Source organism: Eublepharis macularius, chromosome 3, assembly GCF_028583425.1.
Source record: "Eublepharis macularius isolate TG4126 chromosome 3, MPM_Emac_v1.0, whole genome shotgun sequence".
In the NCBI taxonomy this organism is placed as follows: domain Eukaryota; kingdom Metazoa; phylum Chordata; class Lepidosauria; order Squamata; family Eublepharidae; genus Eublepharis; species Eublepharis macularius.
Genome location: NC_072792.1, coordinates 79,542,840 through 79,570,323, shown reverse-complemented (window position 1 = coordinate 79,570,323; position 27,484 = coordinate 79,542,840). Strand labels below are relative to the sequence as shown.

At 39.5% G+C, this 27,484-nt stretch overlaps 1 protein-coding gene across 2 annotated transcripts in view; it reads left to right on the top strand.

The window, feature by feature from the left end:
• Positions 1-27,484, top strand: part of DMD (dystrophin) — a 2,144,806-nt gene that overhangs the window by 1,871,791 nt on the left and 245,531 nt on the right. The gene's annotated exons all lie outside the window — the stretch shown is intronic.

Below are 27,484 nucleotides of genomic sequence, written 5' to 3'. Positions count from 1 at the left end.
TCACACACAGTGCCGCTTGCTGTGTGTCACACATACTGCCTTTATGGCTTTTATAAATCCTTCCCCAAACTTCATTTTTTCCATTATTAAAAACATAAAATCCCAATTCAAATTGTCAAAGGCTTTCTCTGCATCTGCAAAGAAAAAACCCACCTCTTTCTCAGGGTGTTTATCATAATACTCTATTGCATCGATTACAACTCTCAGATTGTCCTTTATCTGTCTGCTAGGCAAAAAACCTGCTTGTTCTTCTCCAATAAATTCCATTAAGAATACCTTCAATCTTTCAGCCAAAACCCTCGCAAAAATCTTGTAGTCATTATTTAAGAGAGAGATAGGTCTGTAATTTTTAACATCTGTAAGGTCTTGTAATAATAATAACAACAACAACAACAACAACAACATTTGATTTATATACCGCCCTTCAGGACAACTTAATGCCCACTCAGAGTGGTTTACAAAGTGTTATTATTACCCCACAACAATCACCCTGTGAGGTGGGTGGGGCTGAGAGAGCTCCAGAGAACTGTGACTCGCCCAAGGTCACCCAGCTGGCTTCGTGGAGGACTGGGGAATCAAACCCGGCTCTCCAGATTACAGTCCCGTGCTCTTAACCACTACACCAATCTGGCTCTCCTCCTTGAGAATCCTCCTTGTACCTCCTTGGGAATCAACAAAATATTAGCTTCATTCCATGAATTTGTTATTTCCATTTTCTTCATAACATCATTCATCAGAACTTGTAGGACTGGCACCAAGTCCTTTTTCAGAACTTTATAAAATTTAGCTGAGATTCCATCTGGACCTGGCACCTTACCCAATTTCATTGAGTCAATGGAATTTGAAATTTCCTCCTCTGTAATTAGAGTATTCAAAACTGTCTGAAATCTTAGGTAACTTAACCTTATCCAAATAACAATCAATATCTTCTTTGTCAATCAACTTTTTCTGAAATAGTTTAGCGTAATACTTATAGTAAACTCTTTTTATTCCTTGATGGTCTATCACTTCTTTCCCTTTCTCCAAAATTCTGCCAATTACTTTTTTCTCTCTTCTTCAGTTGCCAGGCTAAAAATTTCCCTGGCTTGTTAGCCCCTTCAAAAGACTTTTGTTGCAATTTTTTAAAATTCCATTCTAGTTCCTTATTTGCAAAACCACTCAATTGTTCCTGCAGGATTTTAATTTCCCGTATAATTTTCTTTTTTCCTGGTCTCTTCCTTAATTCTTGTTCCTTCTTGGCTATTTTCTCCTGGATTTCTTGAAATTTCTTTTCTCTGTTTTTCTTTTCTTAACTATTTAGCGTAATCAGGTTACCCCTGATCACCGCTTTGTAAGCATCCCATGCTGTTTGTATTGGTACCTGTAATGATTTGAAGTAAATGTGTGCATGTGTCTTTAAATGCTTGGTTTGAGCTAGGTGAAGAGTGGGGTTGAGAGAGAGAAAAGTGAGTGATATGATTGGTTGATGACTGAGAGTGTGGGCAGAGTGAATGGAGTTTAGACTGACAGGGCAGAGAGAAAGTTGACATTCAGAAGAAAGCAGGCTAGCTGTGTGCTGCCTGAGTATATTGGAGGATTTATGAGAGAAATATAACCTGTGTGGATCCTGAACTGAGCATGTTTGTGAAAGAACACTCAGTCAGGGAAAGGGAGGCCAGCTGTGTGCTGCCTGAGCAGGTTTAATATTTCTGTGAATAGGAGTTAGAGAAAGAGAGGCTAGCTGTGTGCTGTCTGAGGAGTTCAAGCATTTCTGTGAGAGAAATATTGAGTTAGAGAAAGAGGCTAACTGTGTGTGAAGACTTAGAAGAGATCTGTGTGAATGAGTTTATAGAAAGTAACTTTAAGAACCGAGAACTATGTTTATGAAACCGATATGCTTCCTGACTAAATAAAAGTTTGTTTTGTTATATCCCAGAGTAGCTGTCATTGTTATATCCCATTCCTATCCTCAGGGCCACATAGAACCACGAAGGAGCCTGATGCTTAGGAATGTTACCAAAGAGAAAACTTAAATAAAATATCTTGGAATATAATATTCCTGGTGGCAGCAACCTACCCAGAGGATGTTAAGGGAAAGATTAAAAGCAAAATCTACCCCAAGGAAAGTAAAGGTCGTAACAGTACCTCTTTGCCAATATTAAATTGAAAGAAAAAATTAGTTTCCTTCTGAATATAGTCCACATTAATTTGTCTATGAAATAAATCTTCATTTAATCTCCATCTAGGTTTCTTATAACCCATTGAACCCTTCCACATTAACGGATTATGGTCAGAGCTCACTCTGGACATAATTTCAATTTTTTTGGTTAATAAACTAATGTCTTTTTTTGTCCAGATCATGTCTCTCCTTGAAAAGGATTGATGTCTTGCTGAATAGAAAGTAAAATCTTTTGTTTTAGGGTTCCATTTCCTCCAAACATCTTCTAAATTTTCTTGTTTTACTAAATCAAAAAAAGACCTTGGTAATTTCCCTTCTTTACTTTGAATCCTTTTTGACTCTTTATCTAATTGCAAATTTACAGTCCCATTAAAGTCTCCCATCAACATTATCTGGTCATAAGTCACTTTGTCTAAGTTCTGATTTAGTTCCTTAAAATAAGCATCTTTGGCTCCATTAGGTGCATAGATGCCCAAAACCAAAGTCTTCTTAAAATTCAGCATAATTTCAACTGTTACAAATCTTCCTTCCTTGTCTCTAAAAGCCATTTTGGGTTCCAATTCTTTCTTTACATAAATCACAATTCCTCTCATCTTTTGTTTTGCTGATGAAAAAAAATCTTCTCCTAAAAATCCGTTTTTTTAAAACCTAAAGTCCTGTTCTTTAATATGAGTTTCTTGCAAACAAATTATATTACATTTTTGTTTCCTTAGCCAAGGAAAAACTGATTTACACTTCTGGGTTAAATTAAGACAGTTCACATTCCATGAAATTAATTTGTACTCCATAGTGGTTTACTCTTTACCAAATCCCCCAAAGTCTTTTTGGTTATCAAACAAAAAACTTATCATCTGCTCCTTTGTCTTGATGTTAACTTTCGTAGCCTGGAAGTTGAAGCTCAAACCTTCTGGAAGTTCCCATCTGTACCTAATGCTCTTTGATCTCAATTTCTCTGTCAATTCTCTGTATTTCTATCTTGGAGTACTTTCCTGGGAAGTTCTTTCATAATTCTAATTTTCTTCCCTTCAGTTTCCAGTGGGTCTTTATAGTGTTCCCTCAGGATCTCTTCTCTAAGTTTCCTGGTTGACAATTGTATAATTATGTCTCTTGGCAAGTTTTTTTGTTGAGCATAAGCAGAATTCACTCTATAAATAAGGTCAGATTTGTCTTCTATCTCTTCTGGCTGTTTTCCTAAAAACTTTGCCAAAGCTCTCACAGTTTGTTCTTGTACATTTTCCTTTAAAGATTCTGGCACTCCTCTCAATCTCAGATGGGTTTCTGTTGCTTTGCATTCCATCAGTATCATACGCTCTTGAAACTTCTGGTTCTCACCACTCATATTCATTGTCTTTTGGTCCACTTCTTGTATTTTCTACGTTGTTGCCTGTAGTTCTTCTTTCATTTCACCCAGCTCCTTTCTTACGTCTGTCATCTCTTCTTGCATCAGTTCTTTCATGCTTTTAATTATTTTTTCCGTTTGCGTTTCCTCCATTTTTTGCATGCCTTCTAACATTCTTTTTTCCAAAACTTCCATTGCTGCTTGCCACTCCTGTTTATCTTTATCTAGTTTCTTTGCCATCCTTGGACTAGCCTTGGATCCACTCCAAGTCGCAGCCCTACTTCTGAGTTCCGTTGTTATAATCAGCAACACCAATCCTTTTATTTTCATATAAATTCAATCAGTTATTAACTTGCTAGTTAAATCGCTGCAGTATTTTAATTTTAATTTGTTTCATTTTCTTTTCTTTTACCAAAGTTCAAAAATTACCTTCCCAAAATGTCCGACGCGAGAATTCTATGGTAGCTCTCTATGGTTCTTCGTTTCCACTCCCAAAATGGCTGCTATTGACTTCCTGTTTACTTTCGGCCTCCGAATCCTCTCTAGGCACCAATTCGCTTTTCTCTATGGTTTTCTCACTCTCACGATGTCTTCTAATTGCTCTCTCCACAATGCCCCTCCCAGCCAGCTCAGTTCTTATCGGCACTCAGAAACCACAGGCATGCATAAACAATCTTGTTTTCCTCTTCAAAACCTCCAATTTCCATGCAAAATCTCCACTCTTTCTCCAAATAATTCTTCAAGCAAGCAGGTTACAGTGATATCAGTAAGTTACTTCCACTTTTTAACGTTCTTTCTTGTTAATTTAGTCCCAAAAAGTCAGATAGCCATCTTTACCTTGCTTTGGTCCTTGTGGGTTTCAGTGCTGCTTCTTACGATCAATGTAGTTCAAATTCTTTTAAAGAAGCCTGGACTATGAAGATCATATGCCAGATCCTGGCTCAAAAAGGGCTCTGCAGTGATTGAAGCTCCCCCGTCTCAGAGCGGACCTCAAGACGTGGAGAAAGTCCTTTATTCAGGAATCCCCCCACGTCGAAGTCACACACTCTCCAGGGCTTGTAGCATCCCAGCTCTTCTTCTACCTGCAGAAGAGTGGCGGCAGGTATCTATATGCATCTGACCCGCCTAAACAGAAGCCCCTGATTGCCCAGCTCAACTGAACAACGTCAGATCTCCATTTTCTCCAGACCGGAAGTTAATAACAACTCTTTTTTTGTTTACTTTTTTTTAAAAAAATAAATTTTTATTGGATGGGTCAATATATAGTCAGATTAAAACACAAATAAAATCCATTTCAATTCCTATATGTATATTTCCCCACCCCTCCCCTCCCCCTTTTCAATGTTGACTTCCAACCACACTCCAACCCCCCGCTATTAATATCACATTATTTCTATATTATAGTTGTTCTTATCTTGTTATTGGTAAAGATCTTAACTATATCTTATCTTACTTAGTATCATTAAACCCCTTCGAAAGACCATAGTTGTCCCTTAACATCCCATTTCTTTTCCATATATTTTTTCAGCTTTTTCCAATCTTCAAAAATACTTTTGGATCTTGATCCTTCAAGTTTCTTGTTAGTTTGTCCATTTCAACCATGTACAATTTCCTCATCTATTCTTCAATCTCAGGTATTTCTTCTTTCTTCCAGTATTGAGCATATAATATTCTTGCTGCTGTTATCATATAATATAGCAGTGTCTTATCATTTCTATTAACATCCTCTAAATGCAAGGATAATAACAGCATTTCTGAATTTTTAACAACATTGTACAGGAGTATCAAAGACATCTCAGCACATATTTTAACCCAAAAGTCTCTAGCCTTACGACAAGTCCACCACATATGAAATAGAGAACCTTCATGCTCCTTACATTTCCAACACTTATTAGATAGCTGCTTATTGGCTATGGATAATTTTTTCGGTGTTAAATACCATCTATATAACATTTTATAGCCATTCTCTCTAATACTGGTACATGTTGATATTTTTAACGTATTTTTCCACAATTGTTCCCATGCTTCCATAGTTATTTCATTGTTACAGTTTATTGCCCACTTTACCATTTGCACCTTGACTGTTTCATCTTCTGTAAACCACTTCAATAACAATGTATTGTCGAAGGCTTTCACGGCCGGAGAACGATGGTTGTTGTGGGTTTTCCGGGCTGTATTGCCGTGGTCTTGGCATTGTAGTTCCTGACGTTTCGCCAGCAGCGAAACATATCCGTCTTGCACGATCCATTAATGTTTTCATTATGCCTCTTTTCTGTCGGGGGTGGTGATTGGAGTTTTTGTGTAAGTACCGATCAGTGTGAGTCTCATTCTCCGACCTGCGAAGAGGAGCGTCCGACATGGCCGAGAAAACGAAACTGAATCATGAGCCGCACTTTCTCAATGAGGAAATTAATCATCTAAACCACGCACTTCAGGCAAATGGCTACTCCAGAAATGAAATCCGAAGAGCAATCAAACCCAGGATGAATCAAACAACCAAGGAAAAACAGTCTCCTACAGGAAAAGTGTTTTTGCCATATATCAAAGGAATTACTGATCAGATGGGAAAGCTTATGAAAAAGCATAACCTTCAAGCAGTATTCAGATCCACCCGAAAAATACAACAGATGCTACGATCAGCAAAAGACAGTAGAGACCCCCTCACCTCTGCAGGAGTATACCGTATACCCTGCAGCTGTGGACAAGTTTACATCGGGACCACAAAGCGTAGCATCCAGACAAGAATAAAAGAACATGAAAGACACTGCAGACTTGGACAACCTGAAAAATCAGCAGTGGCTGAACATAGCCTAATGCAAACAGGGCACAGTATCTTATTCCAGGACACCAAAATACTGGACAACACTTCCAACTACTTTGTCAGACTGCACAGGGAAGCCATTGAAATTCACAAGCATAAGCAAAACTTCAACAGGAAAGAACAAACCTTAAGAATGAACAGAGCATGGTTTCCAGTTCTGAAAAACACCAGGCTAACAAAACATTCTATCCCCGACAATAGCCCTGCAGAGAAGATTAGCACATCAAGTACCAATCCATATGCAAAAGAACCTCCTCAGGATACAGTGAAGCCTCCCGCCATTAGCATTCCACACCCTGGGAAACTCTTACAGGATGACTCAGCTCAACCCCACCCCTCCTGAGTAGATACAAATGACCTACATCTTTTCCACACTGTGACACTGAGAGATCTCCGTCTTTTGGTGCTACACCTCTGAAGATGCCAGCCACAGCTGCTGGCGAAACGTCAGGAACTACAATGCCAAGACCACGGCAATACAGCCCGGAAAACCCACAACAACCATCACTACAATAACAATTTATACATTTTAGAAATTGCTTTATTATCTCCTAACAAAAGTTCCTCAAGTTCTGAATTCTTAATTCTAAAACCTGTCTTCCTTTGATCTGTATCAAATAAGTGTTTAATTTGTCTATATTGTAACCAACCATATTTGAATGGCAACTCCTCATTTGGTTTGAGTTTTACCTCCTTATCTGCTACTTCTGTTAAGTCCTTGAGGGTAAGCCATTCTTTTCCTTTATATTCTAGGTTTCGGTTGATCACCTCAGCTGGTATAATCCACAGTGGTTTCTTCTGATCTATAAATTTTTTATACTTTAGCCAAGTCAACAATAGATGTCTTCTCAAATAGTGGTGCTGGAACATTGCATCCATTTTGTACTTATCGTACCACATGTACGCATGCCATCCAAAAAGTTTGTTATAGCCTTCCAAAGTTAACAATTTATGATTGGCTAAAGACACCCATTCTTTTAACCAGACTAGACATATCGCCTCATGGTAAAGTCGAAGATCAGGTAATTGCATTCCACCTCTTTCCTTGGCATCACAAAGTACTTTCATCTTTACTCTTGGTTTCTTCCCTGCCCACACAAATTCTGGTATTTTCTTCTGCCATTTTTGAAATTGTTTTTTATCTTTTATGATTGGTATTGTTTGCATTAGGAACATAATTCTAAGCAGCACATTCATTTTAACTGTGGCAATCCGACCAAACCACGATAAGTTTAATTTATTCCATTTTATCATATCTCTTTCAATTTGTGTCCAGAGCTTTTCATAATTATTCTTGAATAAATCAATATTTTTAGCTGTCAGCTCTATTCCCAAATATTTAGTCTTGTGTACCACTTCACAATTTGTTAATTCACTCAGTTCCTGTTGCTTCTTCTTGGTCATATTCTTGGTTATTATTTTTGACTTCTTTTTGTTTATAAAGAAGCCTGCCAAATCTCCAAATTCCTTAATTTTATGAAGTAGTCTTGGCAAACTTTGTAGTGGATCTTCTGCTATAAACATCACATCATCTGCAAAAGCTCTCAACTTATAAGAAGATCCCTTTATTTTTATTCCTTTTATGTTGTCATCTTCTCTAATCTGCTTTAGTAATACTTCTAAGACCATAACAAATAACAGTGGTGATAGTAGACATCCTTTTCTTGTACCTTTTCTTATTTCAAACTTCTCTGTCAAGTCGTCATTAACACAGATTATCGCTCTTTGTTCCTTATATATAGTTTTTATTGCTTCTATAAATTCTTAACCTAAGTCCATCTTTTCCATTGTTGTGAACATAAAGTCCCAATTCAAGTTGTCAAAGGCCTTCTCTGCATCTGCAGAGAAAAGGCCAACGTCTTTATCTGGTCACTTGTCAAAATATTCAATGGCATTTATAACCACTCTCAAGTTGTCTTTTAGTTATCTGTTAGGTAGGAATCCCGCCTGGTCCTCTCCTATAAAGTCCATTAGCCATATTTTAAGTCTGTCTGCTAATATTCTTGCCAATATTTTATAGTCATTATTTATAAGTGAAATTGGTCTATAATTTTTCACATCTGTTGAGTCTTGTGATTCTTTCGGGATCAGGGCAATGCTCGCTTCATTCCATGTATCTGGAAGTCCTTTTCCTTGAAGTATATCATTCATTATATTTTTTAGTATCGGTACAAGGTCTTCCTTCATTACTTTATAGAATTTAGCTGTGATTCCATCCGGTCCTGGTGCTTTTCCAATCTTTGCTACTTCTATTGCTTGTATAATTTCTTCCTCTGTTACTGGAGCATTCAATCTCTGCTTCATTTTTTCTCATACCTTTGGTAAATCTGTTTTTTGTAAATATTGATCTATTTCTTCCAAGTTTACTGCCTTCCTTTGAAATAATTTCGCATAATATTTGTAAAAGGCACGCTTAATTGTTTCCTGGTTTTTCAATTCTTTTCCTTCCTCCATTATCCTATTAATAATTTTTTTCTCTTTTTTCTTTTTCAATTGCCAGGCTAAGTACTTTCCTGGTTTGTTTGCTCCTTCAAATGATTTCTGCTGAAGTGTCTTTAATTTCCATTCTAGTTCTTTGTTACTAATAGCTCTTACTTGTTCCTGCAGTATTTTGATCTCTTGTCTTATTGATTTTTCCCCAGGTTTTTTCTTTAACTCCTGTTCTTTGTTATATAATTTCTCCTGTATCTCTTGCCACTTCTCTTGCTTTCTCTTCTTATTACTGCCTTATATGTATCCCATATCATCTGGGTTGAAACTTCATTGTTATTATTTATTCGGAAAAATTGCTTTGTCTCTTCTTTTAAATATTTTATATTTTCCTGGTTTTGCAATAAATCTTCATTTATTCTTTTTTTTGTTTACTTTTGAGGACAATTTATAGCAGTTCTTTGGATAATGCTGAAGAATCAATATCTGCTTAGAAGATTCTCCACATTTTGCAAGATACCTACTGGACTATTAATATTACTGAATACATTTTAAAAGCTGGCAATTAGTGTAGCATCACTAATCCAGGATTCAATCCAAGAATTATAATCCCACAAAGGATCAATGTTCAGAAATTGTCAAAGGCTTTCATGGCCGGAGAACGATGGTTGTTGCCCAGAAAATCCACAACAACCAATGTTCAGAAAGTTTGATGTTTTCATTTAAAACTTTTAAATTCAGGAAATGATGGCTTCATTAAAACTAACTCATTTGACATCAAAGCTTAAGATATTGATTCTATTTTTTAAAATACTACAGATCCAAATGGTTGGTTATTACTTTCAAGATATACTAAATTCACAGGAATGAGGTATATCTGCCTTGCATTGCATAATCAGTACTGCTGAACTGGTACTGGATGTGTGATAGGAAATAAAACTGGTCTTGAAATGAAGTGGCTCTCTAGGAATAGACTTGTATGTGCTCTCATCTCTATATTAAACCACCTTGCTCCATGCAGGAATCAGAATTAATGTTTGGGGCTTACCTGATCTTCTAATTGAAATTTGAATACTTTGCTTATTTGCAGTATGTATACAGGTTTCTCTAGATAGTTGAAAAATTCTTTTCAAATGTCCTAACAATAATTTAGTATCACTTGTGTGATGCTTTTATGACATTCAGAATCATGTGTTTTATTTATATCTTTGGGTGTTTATATCAGACCCGTGTTCTATTTATGGAGAAATCATGTATAACATAAAATATGCTTATTTCAAAATAATATAGGGATAATGTTACCTGTGACACAACACACAAAGAAGAAAGCTATAATGGACAGATAAATCTATTATTGCCAGAAGAAGCCAATTAATATTTTATACTAAATCAATAGATTTGGCTGTTTCATTGATTATATCATAACATTATTATATACATATTTTTATTTCATTCTGACAGTTCAATGATAGAGACAGCCAAATATCTTAACTCCAAGTGATTCAGCAGGAATGTCATGACTATCCTTCAGTTTGATATACTGCATCTTTAATACACAAAAATAATGGGACATATACTGAGTCACAAGGACTTTCCCATTCATTTCCAATGAGAAAGACCATACGCACATTGCTTTGTGTGCACTGGACTTCTTTCTGCATTGAAATCAGTGGAATAGCAACTTCTGTTTACTTAAACTCATATAAGGGTCTGGATTGAAACATAAGTAGAATTACCATAGTGTTTGGACATCCAGGTTATGTGTGGGCTCTCGGTATGCCACCTAGTTTCATTTGGGGGGGGGGGATCAATGTTTAGATCTTATAATTGCCAGGATGTAAAGGAACATATGGAGACAATATTCTGCCTGTCAGTTAGTTTTTTTAAAAAAAAATAACCAGTCCAGTGGTAGCTTAGAGACTAAAAATGTAATTCAGGTGCCACTGGACTTCTGTTTTGTTTTGCTACAATTGATGAACATGGCTACCACTCTGAACTGAAGGCACCAATTCTACACATAATAACATTGGGCCCACTCAATAGATACTGTGCAAGTAGATACCATGTAAAAGTTACATCCAGTGCATGGATGTAAGATGGTTTCAGAAATGGGAAGGCATGGCCAGTATAACAGTGCAGTCCTATTACCTAAATCCATTTAAACAGCTGGGCTTAGACAGAATTCATTCAGCATAGGATTGTACTGTAAGGATACTAAAAGTAAGAAACTCAGAACAAAGATATAAAAAAAATCTTACTTCTATAAGCAAAGGTTGTATGTAGCTGTGTTAGTCCATTCTTTTAAAGTTCTATATATGTTGAGGTAAAAATTGATGTTAACTCTATAACGTGTGGATCAAAAAAAGAAAAGGAGAACGTTGCAGGGAGAATGATCTTCTCCTTTTACTGTTCCATAATTTTGGAGTTGTTGCTGTATGATTTCTTAGTGAAAAAGCAAGATATTGTTCAGTTAAGTAATGTCAAGGTGGCTATCTAAATAAATTTTCCATGAGTACCATACTGACACACACAGTAATGACTTTCCCTTTTTGTGAACTTTGTGAAAGTGAAATGCATTTCACGTCTGTACAGTGACCTCTCAGTTAATAGCTTTAGTGGCAAATAATCAGAAGGTGTCTCTAAATTCATGCATGCATATTTGATGCATTTGATTGAGATGAACTATATAATTTCATATGACTCTTAGAGAGTAATATGAGAGCATTCTTAAAATGTTATAGAATTTCTCCTTTTACATATTATTCATGACGACTGTGATAAGTTAGTGTGGGGGTTTTTTTTGTCTTACTCCCTTTGGTTTCGTTTATTGAAAATTTGGGCGGGGGGGAAGTGTAACAAGTACAATGAGGCCTCAATCTACTGAGACAAGTTCCACTGACATTGGTAGCCTGTACTTCTAATCTGGAGAGAGTGAATTGTAAACTACAGCTTGAATTTGGAAAAAAGAAAAAAGTGGGAAGAAGAACTAAAAAGCTGCTCTCCATAAAACAAACCTAATTTAAATATTACTGTCTGAAGAATTTATGAATTAATTTGTCTCATACTACTTTCAGACACAGTTCTTTTTTAGGTTTCAAGTTCATATTTGGAATTAGGTTTTGTTTATTCTATTTCACCTGCCCTCTGGCCACTAACTTATTCTAGTATGTCAAGGCAATTATTCCAGCACACAAAGCCCCTGAGCAACTTGAAATATGTTTTTCTTTAATAAACATACTACATATTTCTTTCTAAAAACAATGGTCTCATAAGGTCCTACAGCCAAAGAAATCGATGCTGACTAAAACAATATTCTCTCTCTCTCTCTCTCTCTCTCTCTCTCTCTCTCACACACACACACACACACACACACACACACACACACACACACACACACACACACCCCTTCTAAAATGATATTTAAAAGAAAAAATTCTTGCATTGTTAATTGTCCTGTGGTATTTATGAGTCACCATTTCCAGAACAAACCCAACCTGACTTTAATGTAATTGTCTTGTTTCACTCTCAGTTTCTGACAGTAAAATAAGAATAATATAATGGCCATGAGGTGAGAAAATTTTTCTGACCTTGAATTTTAGGCATAGAGTTAAGGAACTGCTGAAAAAATGTGTCAGGAAGCAAAGAACCTGCTGTATGTTCTAGTCATTACAATCCATTCAAGCATCTTAAAATTGATAAAGTATTAAAAATACTTCTTAGATTTCAGTGACCCATAGAGCTTTGCACTATGAAGCTATAGCAACCAAGAGATAGCCATATAGACAAAGCGATATGATTAATGACTTAAATAAAAAGGTAAGCTAGTGAACATTTCTACAATGTTTATTCTGTGACATTCTGGATATCTGAACACGTTGTACAGTTGAGCTTTCACTGGCATTGATTTGACATACATACCTGCCTGTTAGGTTTGCCTCAGGAACCATTATATTAGTCCTTTCTACCATGCATGCTATAGAAAAAGGAAATGAAAAAGTAGACATTTAAGGTACACACACACACATACACGCACACATACATACACCTCTGAGCTCCCTCTCAAACATATTTATTTACATTATTTATAGTCAATCTTTCTCACTGAGGTTCAAGTTGGATTTCACAGTGCAGTTCAACAAAATCAATAACTGGGGCATTGCACACAATGCAGTAGGAAATAGACTGCAGAATTTGAAAACAAGCAGAAATCTGATGGCCTCTCTGAATGACTGGTTATGTTGGGATTGTTTCAGTTTTGTTTGGGTGGAATTTGCTGGTTTGACGTGATTCTCTAGTTTGATGTTGGTCCTCTTGCTTCATTTTGGTACTGATTGGATTCCAATCAGCCCCGTGTGGTGCGCAGGAGCTCTCCAGCAGCCAGTGTGGTGATGTCACTTCCAGAAGTGATGTCATGATGCCGGCTCCGGAGTGTGCATGCATGAAGCTGCTGGCATGAAGTAAGTGCCAGGTCCCCAACTCTCCTGGCAAAGGGTTAGAGGGACCTGGCAACCCTAGGGTCCATAGAATTGGACCCTAGGGTCCAATCTTCCTGAAACTTTGGGATCTTTAGTAGACAGTCATGTGTAGGTGCCCTGAAATTTGATGGAGTTTTTTTTGAAAAATGCACCATTCCTGCCCTCTTAATAGTCTTCCCTTTATGGAATAATGGCAGGATAAATTCAGGATTCAGATTCGAGAATCTTATCTGGATTTCAAGGATACCATTTTTTTTTGTTTCCCTGAAACCCAGATCCAGATCAATCAATTTGGAAGAGGGTGCACACCCCTAATTTGCACTACCAGCAGCTAGGTCCATGTTGAGCCCCTGCAACAAGGTGACAAAATTCCTTGAACTGGCCCTGCCTACTTTTGTTTTTCAAATTACAAGAAGATAGATATTGATGTGGAATATTTTGAAATAGGACTTGGTAATAATATAATAAAGCCAAAAGCAGAAAAGTAGAGTGTGTAAATACAATCACATAAATTACAGGAATTAATTTAAATATGAACATTCATAGTTAAAAGAAGTATTGATGGTTGTTGTGGGTTTCCGGGCTGTATTGCCGTGGTCTTGGCATTGTAGTTCCTGACGTTTCGCCAGCAGCTGTGGCTGGCATCTTCAGAGGTGTAGCACCAAAAGACAGAGATCTCTCAGTGTCACAGTGTGGAAAAGATGTTGGCAGGTCATTTATATCTACTCAGGAGGGGTGGGGTTGAGCTGAGTCATCCTGTAAGAGTTTCCCAGGGTGTGGATTGCTAATGGCGGGAGACTTCACTGTATCCTGAGGAGGTTCTTTTGCATATGGATTGGTGCTTGATGTGCTAATCTTCTCTGCAGGGCTATTGTCGGGTGTAGAGTGTTTTGTTAGCCTGGTGTTTTTCAGAACTGGAAACCATGCTCTGTTCATTCTTAAGGTTTCTTCTTTCCTGTTGAAGTTTTGCTTATGCTTGTGAATTTCAATGGCTTCCCTGTGCAGTCTGACAAAGTAGTTGGAGGTGTTGTCCAGTATTCTGGTGTCCTGGAATAAGATACTGTGCCCTGTTTGAGTTAGGCTATGTTCAGCCACTGCTGATTTTTCAGGTTGTCCAAGTCTGCAGTGTCTTTCATGTTCTTTTATTCTTGTCTGGATGCTACGCTTTGTGGTCCCGATGTAAACTTGTCCACAGCTGCAGGGTATACGGTATACTCCTGCAGAGGTGAGGGGGTCTCTACTGTCTTTAGCTGATTGTAGCATCTGTTGTATTTTTCGGGTGGGTCTGAATACTGCTTGAAGGTTATGCTTTTTCATAAGCTTTCCCATCTGATCAGTAATTCCTTTGATATATGGCAAAAACACTTTTCCTGTAGGAGACTGTTTTTCCTTGGTTGTTTGATTCATCCTGAGTTTGATTGCTCTTCGGATTTCATTTCTGGAGTAGCCATTTGCCTGAAGTGCATGGTTTAGATGATTTTCTCAATGAGGAAATTAATCATCTAAACCATGCACTTCAGGCAAATGGCTACTCCAGAAATGAAATCCGAAGAGCAATCAAACCCAGGATGAATCAAACAACCAAGGAAAAACAGTCTCCTACCGGAAAAGTGTTTTTGCCATATATCAAAGGAATTACTGATCAGATGGGAAAGCTTATGAAAAAGCATAACCTTCAAGCAGTATTCAGACTCACCCGAAAAATACAACAGATGCTACGATCAGCAAAAGACAGTAGAGACCCCCCTCACCTCTGCAGGAGTATACCGTATACCCTGCAGCTGTGGACAAGTTTACATCGGGACCACAAAGCGTAGCATCCAGACAAGAATAAAAGAACATGAAAGACACTGCAGACTTGGACAACCTGAAAAATCAGCAGTGGCTGAACATAGCCTAACTCAAACAGGGCACAGTATCTTATTCCAGGACACCAAAATACTGGACAACACTTCCAACTACTTTGTCAGACTGCACAGGGAAGCCATTGAAATTCACAAGCATAAGCAAAACTTCAAAAGGAAAGAAGAAACCTTAAGAATGAACAGAGCATGGTTTCCAGTTCTGAAAAACACCAGGCTAACAAAACACTCTACACCCGTCAATAGCCCTGCAGAGAAGATTAGCACATCAAGCACCAATCCATATGCAAAAGAACCTCCTCAGGATACAGTGAAGCCTCCCACCATTAGCATTCCACACCCTGGGAAACTCTTACAGGATGACTCAGCTCAACCCCACCCCTCCTGAGTAGATACAAATGACCTACATCTTTTCCACACTGTGACACTGAGAGATCTCTGTCTTTTGGTGCTACACCTCTGAAGATGCCAGCCACAGCTGCTGGCGAAACGTCAGGAACTACAATGCCAAGACCACGGCAATACAGCCCGGAAAACCCACAACAACCTTCATTCTCCGGCCGTGAAAGCCTTCGACAATACAAAAAGAAGTATTACGGGTGTCTTGAAAATCTGACAAGAGTTAATGCATGAAAAAATAAGAAAGTAGGAAGTGCAACTGAAAGTAAATATTTGCACCAATAAGCAGCTATTTGCCTTTACTTTTCATCACACCATTGCGATGAATCTCCTTAGTGCAGTTCATTTATGCTTAAATCATATATTAAGTGTGCTAATATTGGTTTTTGTCATAGTACACTGCACTTACATATAGAAATAGAATGAAATGCTGTAGCTAATTCCAGTTCACCTTGCTGAGGAAGTTCTGCAAATAATAGCATTCAGAAGGTTGAAACTGAAGTGATATAGAGACAGTTTGGTGTAGTGGTTAAGAGCAGCAGGACTCTAATCTGGAGAGCCGGGTTTGATTCCCCACTCCTCTACTTGAAGCCAGCTGGGTGACCTTGGGCCAGTCACAGGTCTCTGGAGCTCTCTCAGCCCTTCCCATCTTACAAGGTGTTTTGTTATGGGGATAATAATGGCATACTTTGTAGACCACTCTGAGTGAGCATTAAGTTGTCCTGAAGGGTGGTATATAAATTGAATGTTGTTGTTGTTGTTAGAATAGGCTGATAGGCTGCTGTTGGTTGTGGTTCATGCTGTCTGATTTATTGCATTTATAAGAGATGATGCATGAAGATGATAGAAGATGATGAAACCAGTTTCTAAAGGTCAATGTGTCAATTGTGCAGTTTGCTGTGCCTTCAGGACTCACATAAATACCAGTATGGTGCAGTTGTTAGGGTGTCACAGTAGGATTTGGGACACCAAGGTTCAAAACCCCACTCAGCTTGCTGGGTACCTTGTGCCAATAAGTCTCTCAGCATATGTATCCATGGAGTCTGTAATGATTTCAAGTAAATGTGTGCATGTATCTTTAAATGCTTGGTGAGATAGGTGAAGAGTGGGGGTGAAAGAGAGGGATGAGTGAGCGATATGATTGGTTGATGACTGAGAGTGGGGCAGAGTGAATGCAGTTTAGACTGAGAGTGGAGAGAAAAGTTGCAGTCAGAAGAAAGCAGGCAAGCTGTGTGCTGCCTGAGTATGTTGAAGTATTTATGAGAGAAATATAACCTGTATGGAACCTGAACTGAGCATGTTTGTGAAAGAACACTCAGTCAGGAAAGAGAGGCCAGTTGTGTGCTGCCTGAGCAGGTTTAATATTTCTCTGAATAATAGTCAGAGAGAAAGAGAGGCTAGCTGTGTGCTGCCTGAGGAGTTTTAAGCATTTCTGTGAGAGAAATATAGAGTCTAGAGAAAGCAGGCAAGCTGTGTGCAGCCTGAGTAACTTTAAGCACGTCTGTGAGAAATATTGAGTTAGAGAGTGAGGCTGTGTGTGAAGCCTTAGAAGAGATCTGTATGAATGAGTTTAAATGAAGTAACTTTAAGAACCGAGAACTACTCCTATGAAACCGATACGCTTCTTGACAAAATAAAAGTTTATTTTGTTTTGTTATATCCCAGAGTGGCTGTCATTGCTATATCCCATTCCTATCCTCAGGGCCACATAGAACCACGAAGGAGCCTGATACTTAGGCACATTACAAAAGGGCAAATTTAAATAAAATATCTTGACAACATGAACAAACACATGTAGCCTAAAGTTGAAAGTTTCAGATTAGAGTTATACATGATACCCAGGATGCCAGCTCTGCCCTTATATCTACCCAGGAAATACAATTACAGGACCCAATGGCGTCAACTACACTGTCTCTGGCTCTTACAACTGCTCATCCTCCAATGTGATATATGCCCTCATGTGCCAACAATGTCCATCTGCTCTGTACATTGGACAAACCAGCCAACCTCTGCGCAAAAGAATAAATGGACACAAATCTGACATTAAAAATGGCAATATCCAGAAACCAGTGGGAGAACACTTCAATCTACCAGGACATTCCATCAAGGACTTAAAGGTCACTGTAGTTCAACAGAAACCTTTCAAAAACAAAATCCAACGGGAAGCTGCTGAATTGGAATTCATATGTAAATTTGACTCAGTCAGGCTGGGATTGAATGGAGACTATGAATGGTTATCTCATTATCAGAAGTAACTGAGTTCCTTAAGAGAAGCAAACTGATCTCCATATTAGAAGTTACTGTTTGCATCTACTCCTCCCTCCCCTCTCCACCTATATATCTGACCAGTTTCTTCTTGCCCTCCATGCATCTGGTGAAGAGAACTGTGATTCTCGAAAGCTTATGCTACAATAAAGTTGGTTAGTCTTAAAGGTGCTACTGGACTCTTTTTGATTTTGCTACTACAGACTAACATGGCTAACTCCTCTGGATACATGAAAGATAAACTAAAGCAATATTTGATTAATTATATAAGACAGAGTCCTACTTGTATAGCAATATATGGCAAAACTCTTAATTGTAATGGATCTGAGATGTAGCAATAGGCATTAAGTTAGATAAAACACTTTCTGCTCTTTTCTCAAGTTGTACACTTGTTATGTCCTGATTTTTATTATATTTTACTCCCTTGTTTCACTTGAAGATTAACAAAAGAAGTCCAGGCATATATATAAATCTGCCAGGAAAAGGGAACCAGGGTCACTTCCACACGTCCTTAATGAGATGGCCTTCCAACAGAACTTTAGCAGGTTATCTCACTCATTACACACGTCATTGTTTCTCATGTGCAAACAGGTCGTGATATCTCAGTTTTAAGTGTTTTTTGTGAGACCTTTTTTATTCCGTTTTCATTTTTGATGCCACTTTTTCCACACAATTATTACCGTATCAATGCATGTGGAGGCTTTTTTGGTGTTTTTGAAGTGCCCTCCCACAAATCTCCAACCCCTCCTCTCATCATTACCCCTCCCACATGTGTCTGGCTTGCATTCACAATCGTATAATTCCCCTCTCCCTCCCTTTTTAACTTTTTAAAATGGTTCTTGGGCTATTACAATATCTATGTATACAAAGGGAATCATACTTCAGTGCTTAATACATTGAATCACTCTGCAATCAGAGTATCAGTCTAGGCTCAACATTGAGAATGGAATGCCATTTCTGATTTTATTTCAACAAGGCCCATTGTTTGAGAAAATACAATTGGCCCTAGCAGTGCTCCCCCCACCTCTCCCTGTGGCATCAGTTAAGTGGGGGATCGGGGAAGAGAGCAGGGGCTCCCTCCTCCTCTGACCCCTCAGATGCTGCTTGGCTTATGCATGGCCTTCCCAAGGCCCCAGGGTGATGGTGGGAAGCCCCACCCCTGCTGCTGTGGGACTTTGGGAGGGCCTTGCCACCGCAACTCACTTCTTATCCCTGTGCACAGGGATAAGGAGTGAGTGGTGGGGAACATGGTTTGCCTTTTATATAGTAGGATATGGAATCACACGATTGCACTACTCTACTGTTCGCACATTTATTAAACACTTTTGCATTTTCCTTTGTTGTACTTTTATTAAGTAGTACAAAGAATACTTCTTTCTTATCAGAAGTCTAATCTTTGGATATGGAGTTCAGATTTGTTCTGTTTATTGAATGGGGGACTAAGATATTTTTGCTTACAGATTTGTATAACAAACAGTTTCATATGGGTTTTGCATTTATTTATATTTTATATATTTAACAAAATTCATATCCTACCTTTTTGTTTTCATATGGGCCATCAAGATATCTAACAAATTAAAACATACAAAATAAAACCATGTTAAAATGATTAAAACCAACCAAAGCAACTCAACAGCAACATATCATTATAACAATTAAAACCAGAGCTAAGAACATTTTTTAAAAATTAAAACATTTTAAAACAATTAAAACATTGGGCACAAAGGAAGGATCACTGAGGGAACAAAAAAGTCTGTGCCCTCTGGCAGAAGATCACAACAGACAAAGACAGATGAATCTCCCTGGGAAGAGAGTTTCAGAGTTTTGGTTCCATCACAAAGATGACTCTCTTCTCCAGCAGTAGGTCTGTGTCCAAGAGCACCCCCACACTACAGACCTCTTCCTCAGGGCCGGCGCACCTATTGAGGCCAGGTAGGCGGTGGCCTCAGGTGCGGGGTGCCGGAGGGAGCACCGGAGGAGGCACGGGGGGCGGGAGTGCATGCCACAAAGCAGCAGCCTCCTATCCCTCCCGCCCTGTGCCGCCGCCACCGCCAGCTCAAGCCCCCGGCTGGGCGCAGCCGCCACGGGCAGGCATCTGCGGCAGCGCAGGCTACCAAGCAGAAGAGCTCGGAGGCTGCCTGCCACAGCGATCGGGCTGGCGGCAGCACGCGCACTCCCATGATGATGTCACATGTGACATTATAACGCAGCCTGGTGTGCATGCTTGCGTGCATGCGAGGGGGCGCCCGGCTGGCCGCAAGCACCGCAAACCCTTGCACTGCCCCTGGGCGAGTGGAGGTTCTGGTTCCAATTGAGCTGGGTATAGTGCTGTGATTGACATCCATTCTGCTGAGGGTTTTTTTGTTTGTTTTGTTCTGCTTATTTTACAAATTTGCTTGAGTCAGTTTGAATTTCTTTCTTCTGTTGGAGTGCCAGAGTTTTGTCGAGAGGATTTTATGTTGTCAAGAGAAATGCAACCTCATCCAGAACAGGCAATACCTTAAATCTCAGGTCAGAACTTTTGCTCACCAGTAGCACTTCCATCTTGTCAGGATTAAGCTTCAGTTTATTAGCTCACGTCCACTCCAAAACTGCATCCAGGCACTGAATTAAGTTTTTACAGCCTCCCTTGTATCAACTGAAACAGCAAGATAGAGCTGAATGTCAACCATATATTGGTGACAACCCAGCCCAAATTTCCAGATGACTCACCCAGCAGTTTCAGGTAGATGTTAAAGAGTATAGGGGATAAGATGGAACCTTGTGGGACCCAGTAGTCTAAAGGCCAAGGGACCGAGCAGCAGTCTCCCAGCACTACCATCTGAAACCTACCCTCCAGGTAGAACCAGAACCAGCACAGAACAGTACCTCCCAATCTCAGCCCAGAAAAGCAGTCAAGAAGGATACCATGATCAATGGTAATCTACAGAGTCACACTCCCTCTGTCCAACTCCTGGCACAGGTCACCCACTAGGGTGACCAACACTGTTTTGGTCCCATAACCAGGCCTAAAGCTAAATTGGAAAGGATCTAACCAATTTACCTCCTCCAGGAAAGCTTGAAACTGTCCAGCCACACCCTGTTCAATCAACTTGCTCAGGAATTGAAAATCTGAGACTGGTCAATAGTTGTTGAGATCTCCTGGCTCTAGGTTAGGCTTAAGAAGTGATAGCACCATAGACTGCTGGCGAAACGTCAGGAACTACAATGCCAAGACCACGGCAATACAGCCCGGAAAACTCCCAACAACCATCGTTCTCCGGCCGTGAAAGCCTTCGACAATACATCGAGCACCATAGACTGTTTCAAGACTGGAGCAACCACTCCCTCTCTCAAAGAGGCATTATCCACCTCTTGGACCCAGTCTACCAGTCTGCCCAGCAGATTTAAGTAGCCTGAAAAAACAAGAATCATACGAATGGTAGGCCTCAAATTTCCTAGGACTCTGTCCTCATCCTCAGAGTGAATAAAGTGAAAATTATTCCAAACAGCTGGACAAGTTGGCACCTTGGCATCATATGTCCCTGTCACTGTGAATATAGATTCTAAGTTGTTATAGATGCAAAGGAGTGTATTTGCAAAGTGCTGAGCAAATGGTCACAGTGGGTCACCAAACAGTCCATCTAGGCCAGATCCTAACAGGACTCTGACCACCCAGAAGAGCTTCACTGACCTACACAATGAAGTCTTGTTTCTTTGCTGCCATCACCACCAGGGAGTACACTTTACAATCAGCTTTTCCCATGTATTATCGGATTCACCCCAAGTCTTCCTCCACTATTGCTCTAGCCACCTTACTTGTCTTTTCATCACCAGCAGCCCCTCAGTAAACCAAGGGGCTACCTATTCTCTTGGGAGAGGGTGCTTAAGAATAATCATGTCAACCACCTCAGTCTTTATCTCATTCTAGAGGTCAACGAGGGCATTGACTAGGGCATATCAACAGGAAAATCCTATAGAGCCATCCGCAAGCCATTTGGATCAATCTGGTTCTGAGGCAGATTGTTTTAATATATTACCCCATCTCTGCAGAGTCTTGGTATCCTTATAAACCCAAGCAACCCAAGCATGACAATGTCATTTCCGTGCATGCCCATTTGCCTGGGATGCTTGATGGTGGCAGGCAATCACTGGGCAGTTTACCTCCTTCTGATGATCAACAGCAATGTGTGGGCAGAGGGGCTCATGAACAACCAGTGGGTACCTCGGCAGGGGAGGGTGTCCTCAAATTTTCTTAGGAATGGGGATGTTCATCTGACATCCTGAAGACCTCACTGTGGGTAACATATTTCACTTGACTAATAATTAACAGAAAGCAAACCCAGATAAGTAAGCAAGACCTACTTGATCATTACCACTATAGAATGGGAACAAAAATTAATCTAAATTAAGACAAAATAAAATTTAAAAATTTGAATAATGTACTACTGACACAATATTGTGGTATTTGCTTATGCCTTAAAATTGATGCAATACCAATTCACTGAGATTTGATTTTAAAAATTACTTTATTTATAAAATGTATTAAATGCTATCACACCAAAGACCTGCTCAAAATGGCTGACAAAAATAAAATAATATAGTGAAATCATAAAAAGCAAGAACATATGAATGATCAATAGTAAAAGCAGACATTGAAAGAAGCCAGGATGTAAAAACCAGCAAAACCTGTCATTCGGTAACCTAAAATTATCTTCATAAAGTAATCATCAGTCTAGAAGCCGACCATAAAACTGTTATAAAAGATAGAACTCCAAAGTTAAAAGTCTAGGTAAAAAGAAATGTTGTAGCGAAGCACCTAAAGAACAGTAAGAAAGGCACCAAGGTGAAGAACATTCGAAAGATGAGTTTCCACTGCTGAAAAGGTCTCTGTCTCTGGTCACCAAATGCCTTCCTTCTTCAGGCAGGTCCTAGACATTAGGGCTTCCAAACAGGATCTTAACTGCAGGCTGGAAAACACAGGAGTAGACCAACTGAAGTTTTCAGACAGTTTTCAGAGGCAGCCCCACATAAAGTGCATCATAGCAACAACCACTTTGACTAGATCATGCTTTTTGAGGAAAGGCTGTATCTGGCATTACATCCAAAGCTAATAAAAGGCACTACAAGTCATAGACAAGACTATAAGATTTTTAAAAAATTATTTTATGATGTTAGGTTTCCAATGACACTGAAGACTGGAACAAAGATGCCAACGACAAAGACAATATATGGACTTGTCAATGTTCTTCCTTATAGTAGAGAATTATTGAATCTCATTCAAAGTAGCTAGTGAAATAGTGCGATCATTCTAATAGCAGTGTAATTTGGTTTAATAACAGAGGTAAGCGGAGAAACTATTTGTTTGCTTGAGCATCAGAAAAAAGCTTTTTCACAAGAAATAATAGAAAATTGATAAAATTAAGAGGAGAAAACCAATGTGTAGGGGAAAGGCAGAGTGGATTTGCAATATATGTATATATTGCAAATCATATATATATGATTTATGAGTTTTCTCTGAATTGGTTTGTGAAACAGTAATAGTATACTGTAACAGACCGCTAAAGATTAAGGATATGCATAGGATTTAATCTTACCTTATAAGAAGCAAATGTCATCTTTCCCAGTAAAATCTTCTCAGACCACTCAGCTGAGGTCATTTGAACTTTTTCGTACTGCCATAGATGAGAGGATTTAATTTCACATAGGATATACATAGACTCAGAATTTAGATTTTGATGTCTCCAGTAGTTCTGTAAGTACTTGGCTGAGTGACATGTTCTGAATTACTTGTCATAGGATATTATGATGTCCACTAGTATAAATGGGTTTTGGAAAGGATTTAATATTACATGGTGGAAAGGTCTGTTAATGGTTGCTTGCTACATTAACCAAAAATGAATCACTCACTTTCAGTTTACTTCTGACTGCCAAGAAGCAAATGTCATCTTCAACACCATGTTGTTGAAGACTTCATTCCAACCTCAAACTGTCAGTGGTATCAGGAGGAGCACAATCAAAGATGAATGCTGATCTATAAGGATTACTGGCATGAACCAGTGTGGCCCTTATTCTTATATGAGCCTGGCATGGAATCTATCTAAATAGTAAACAGTATCTACAGTAGGAAGGACATCATATTTATATTAGTTGCACACATATAATTGTTAATTGAAACCTATTTCCACTAATATTTTTGAAGGTCTTGCTGATTTCAGTAACATTTATGCATGCATAGATATATTCAGATTCTTAGGAGTTGCCCAGTTGTTGTGAGACTGACTCCCCTTAGAGAGTTTACAACATCTGGAAGGAGGGGAGAGCACAGTTCTAGACTGGCACTCCATCCTGACACAATCAACAACTGCAACTTTTTGTCTTGGTAGAAAATCATTTATTCATGTTGGCAGTAACTTTTGGCAATACCTGTTTCACCGGTCACCTGATTGTCTCATTCTGACTCATCCCTGCTTTGTTCTACTAGGGCTCCCCTATTTGTGGTTTTAAGAAGGGCTGAGTTGTTCTGCTTCCCCTGTTAATACCAAAATTGGATTAGTGCTCCATTGCACATATTTTTGCACTCTGCAGCAGGCTGCATATATACAACTTTGTGTAACACTATGAAACATGTTCACTGTGAATCAGAGGGTTAGTGCTGGGTTGTGTGGCTAAGAATGTAGTTAGAAAGCAAAAATAATTTTGAGAAACATCGAACAAAAGATTTTTTTTAATTTAGCAATGTGCAAACTGCCATGTATGGATTGTTCTGTGGGAAAAATCAATGAATTTGACCATAAAGTCATGGGTTTTGGCCAATCTAATAATTTTGTGGAATTATCACCTTTTTTGGAAATAGGCTACTCCTAGGTCAGTGATTGTCTACCACAGGGGTCCCCTGTGGTAGATGTAGCAGCCATTTTCTGTAGGTAGGCCAGCCAATTTCATTTCGCCATCTCCTGTAGCCACCATTTTGTAGCAACCTTTTTGTTCCTGCACCCACCACATTCTATCAGAATTTCAAATGTGCCCGCAGGCTCAAAAAGGCTAGAGACCCCTGGTCTACCACCTTGTCCTAGTTGCTTTCAGAGTAGGACAGAGGTCTTTAAGGGTGGGTGGGAAGGCAATGGCAAGCTCTAGTGGAACTGTTAGTCCCACACTCACCAAGACTGTTGGATTTGGTTCCCCAGACCCAACTCAAGTTCTCTGCAGCTACACAGCAGTTTTGGGGAATAGCTATTTTAAAATAAAGGAGAGCCCAAATAGCCTTAGAATGCCTCCATGGGCGGAGGAGTGGCTCCTCCCTCCCCCTCAAGCTGTTTCCTGTGTCAAAATAGCAGGGGAGGGGTTTTTCCTGTTTTTTTCTGCTCCACGTGGAGTATTCTGTGCATGTGGAGCAGTAAAAACAGAGGGGGAAAACTCCCCCCTGCTATTGTGACACAGGGTTATAGCTTGAGGGGGGGAGCCCGTCCGCCCCTGCAGAGGCATTCCATGGTCATTAGGGCTTTCATTTATTTAACAGGCATTTACTTTTTAATTGCTGTATGTATGTGGAAACCCAAGTTGCATCTGGGAACCCAGACCCAACTCTTCAAAAACCTGGACATCTAGAGACCCACAGACAACTGCCATTGAAGATTTCAACAGAAAGATGTATAGATTAGTGTCATCTGCATACTGAGGACAACTCCAAAGTTTCATATAGCCTCCTCCAAAGATTTCTCATAAATGTTAAAAACCATCTTGTTCTGTGGCACACCACAAAACAAAATCCTATCTTGTTGATTCCTCCTTCCCAGGAGTCAACTAAAATGATTTAAACCACTCCTGTACCACTTCTTGGACCCACCTTCACTTCTATAAATTATGGGTTTAAGGCACACCTTCAAAGCTGAACTTAGATCCATGTGGGGCAAACAAGTTCATATATTTCTACCACTTTTTTCTCCCAATCAGTGACAATTGCAGTTTTGGAGTAGAGTTTCCAATTATGGTAGCAGCATGATAATGACAATCCTTCTCTGTTCTTCAAACCAGCCATTTGGTACTATATATACACATCAGGTCTGTTTTAGCCCTGAGATTCTACATTCCTTTTCTACTAGTGGTGGTCTTTCTCTAACATCACACATAATTGTCTCTCTGATGAATTAATAGTAAAATTTCATTTTATGTTTGAAAAAAGAGCAGCTGTAGCACAAAATTAGAGGGAAGGCAGGGGCAGAATAGGACTGGGGAACTGCCGTGTCCTTCCTCACAGCCAAACTTGGCCTAACTCCCCTACAGGAAGGAAGGAAGAGGAAGAGATACCCCACTCTCCCAAATGGGGGAGGGAGAGTGGAAGGGGCAACCTGCCTACCCAACTGGCCAGGCACTGCCTCTCTTGCCTGCTTGGAAATGTTGGATGCTGTCTCTCTCAACCTATGAGGGCCTTTGGCATGTCAGGCACTGCCTCACTCACCTTACATGGGCCTGGACGTGGCTCCCTCACTTTGGATGGTTTGAGTAGGCCTGGCGCCACCTCCCTTGCTCTATGCAGTAGTTGGGTAGACCTGGTACTACTTTCCATGCCTCCTGCAGGCTAGGTGCTACCTTCCTCAACTCATGTGGGCTGGGCACCACCTCCCTTGCCTCGCACAGTCTGGATGCCACCTCATATACTCTATGCAGGGCTTGGGCTAGCCAGGCACCACCTCCCTTGCTCTGGGTGGGGATGAGGTGGTGGCTTGCCAGTTCTCCAGGGCCAAAGAGGAGGGCAGAGGGCTCAGAAGACAGAGGGCTGCATTGTATCCACCTTCCCCCAATCCCCCTCATGCCAGTAAATTATGTCATTTTTTGGTACAACAGGGAAGTCTTGTACCAGAAAATGACATCATTTACTGGCATGTGTTTACCCCCCAACAGCCAGGTGAGCGGGGACAGGGGGCAGTAGATGAGGATAGGGAGCGGTTGGTGGGGACAGAGGGCTGACAACCCTCCTCCCCCTCTCCGAGCTTTGGTGGGCCAGGCAGCAGCTCTCTCACCTCAGGCAAGTTGGGCACAGGCCTTCTTCCAGCCTGTGGTTTGTGTGGGGGGAGGGGAGACTATCAGCCCACCAGGAGATATCCTGGTGTCTATAATGGCAAATCTATCCCTGAGGTAAAGTGACTACAAAAATGGCATATTTTAAAATAACACATTGCAACAATAACCACCACCCAAAATAAAATTGTTGCCTAATAAGATGTTTATAGTGTCCTTTCTAATATGTATACACTTTCTATAAGATAGTAGCTTGATTCCTATATATTTAATGTGTGCTTTATGTTACTCTAAGTTTAATATTTTCTTATATATTCCTGTCCTCCCTTAAATACTTATTTCCAGTGCCTATAGATGTCAGTAAACTATTTCACTATGGTAAGAATTAATGAAGGCATGTTTTAGTATTCACATGCACAAATGTGTAGTTGCAAAAGCAACTTACCTGCTTTTAATGCTACTGGAATGTGTGGCTGTATCCAAATATTCACAAAAATACCTGCCATTTTGAATTTTTCTGTTAAGCCATGCATGGCCCTCCCACTACCAATTTTTTAAACTGTTTATCTAAAGAAAAAAATTGCAGCTCAATAAGGCCCAATTAGAAAGCCCACAAAATTTCTAGAATTCATTATTAAGGTTCTGCAGGATTTTAACCACCAGACTTCAATTTGTATAGGATTAACACTTAAGTCTGAAAGATTAGATCAGTTCGGATCCTTTGGAGGGATGGGATTT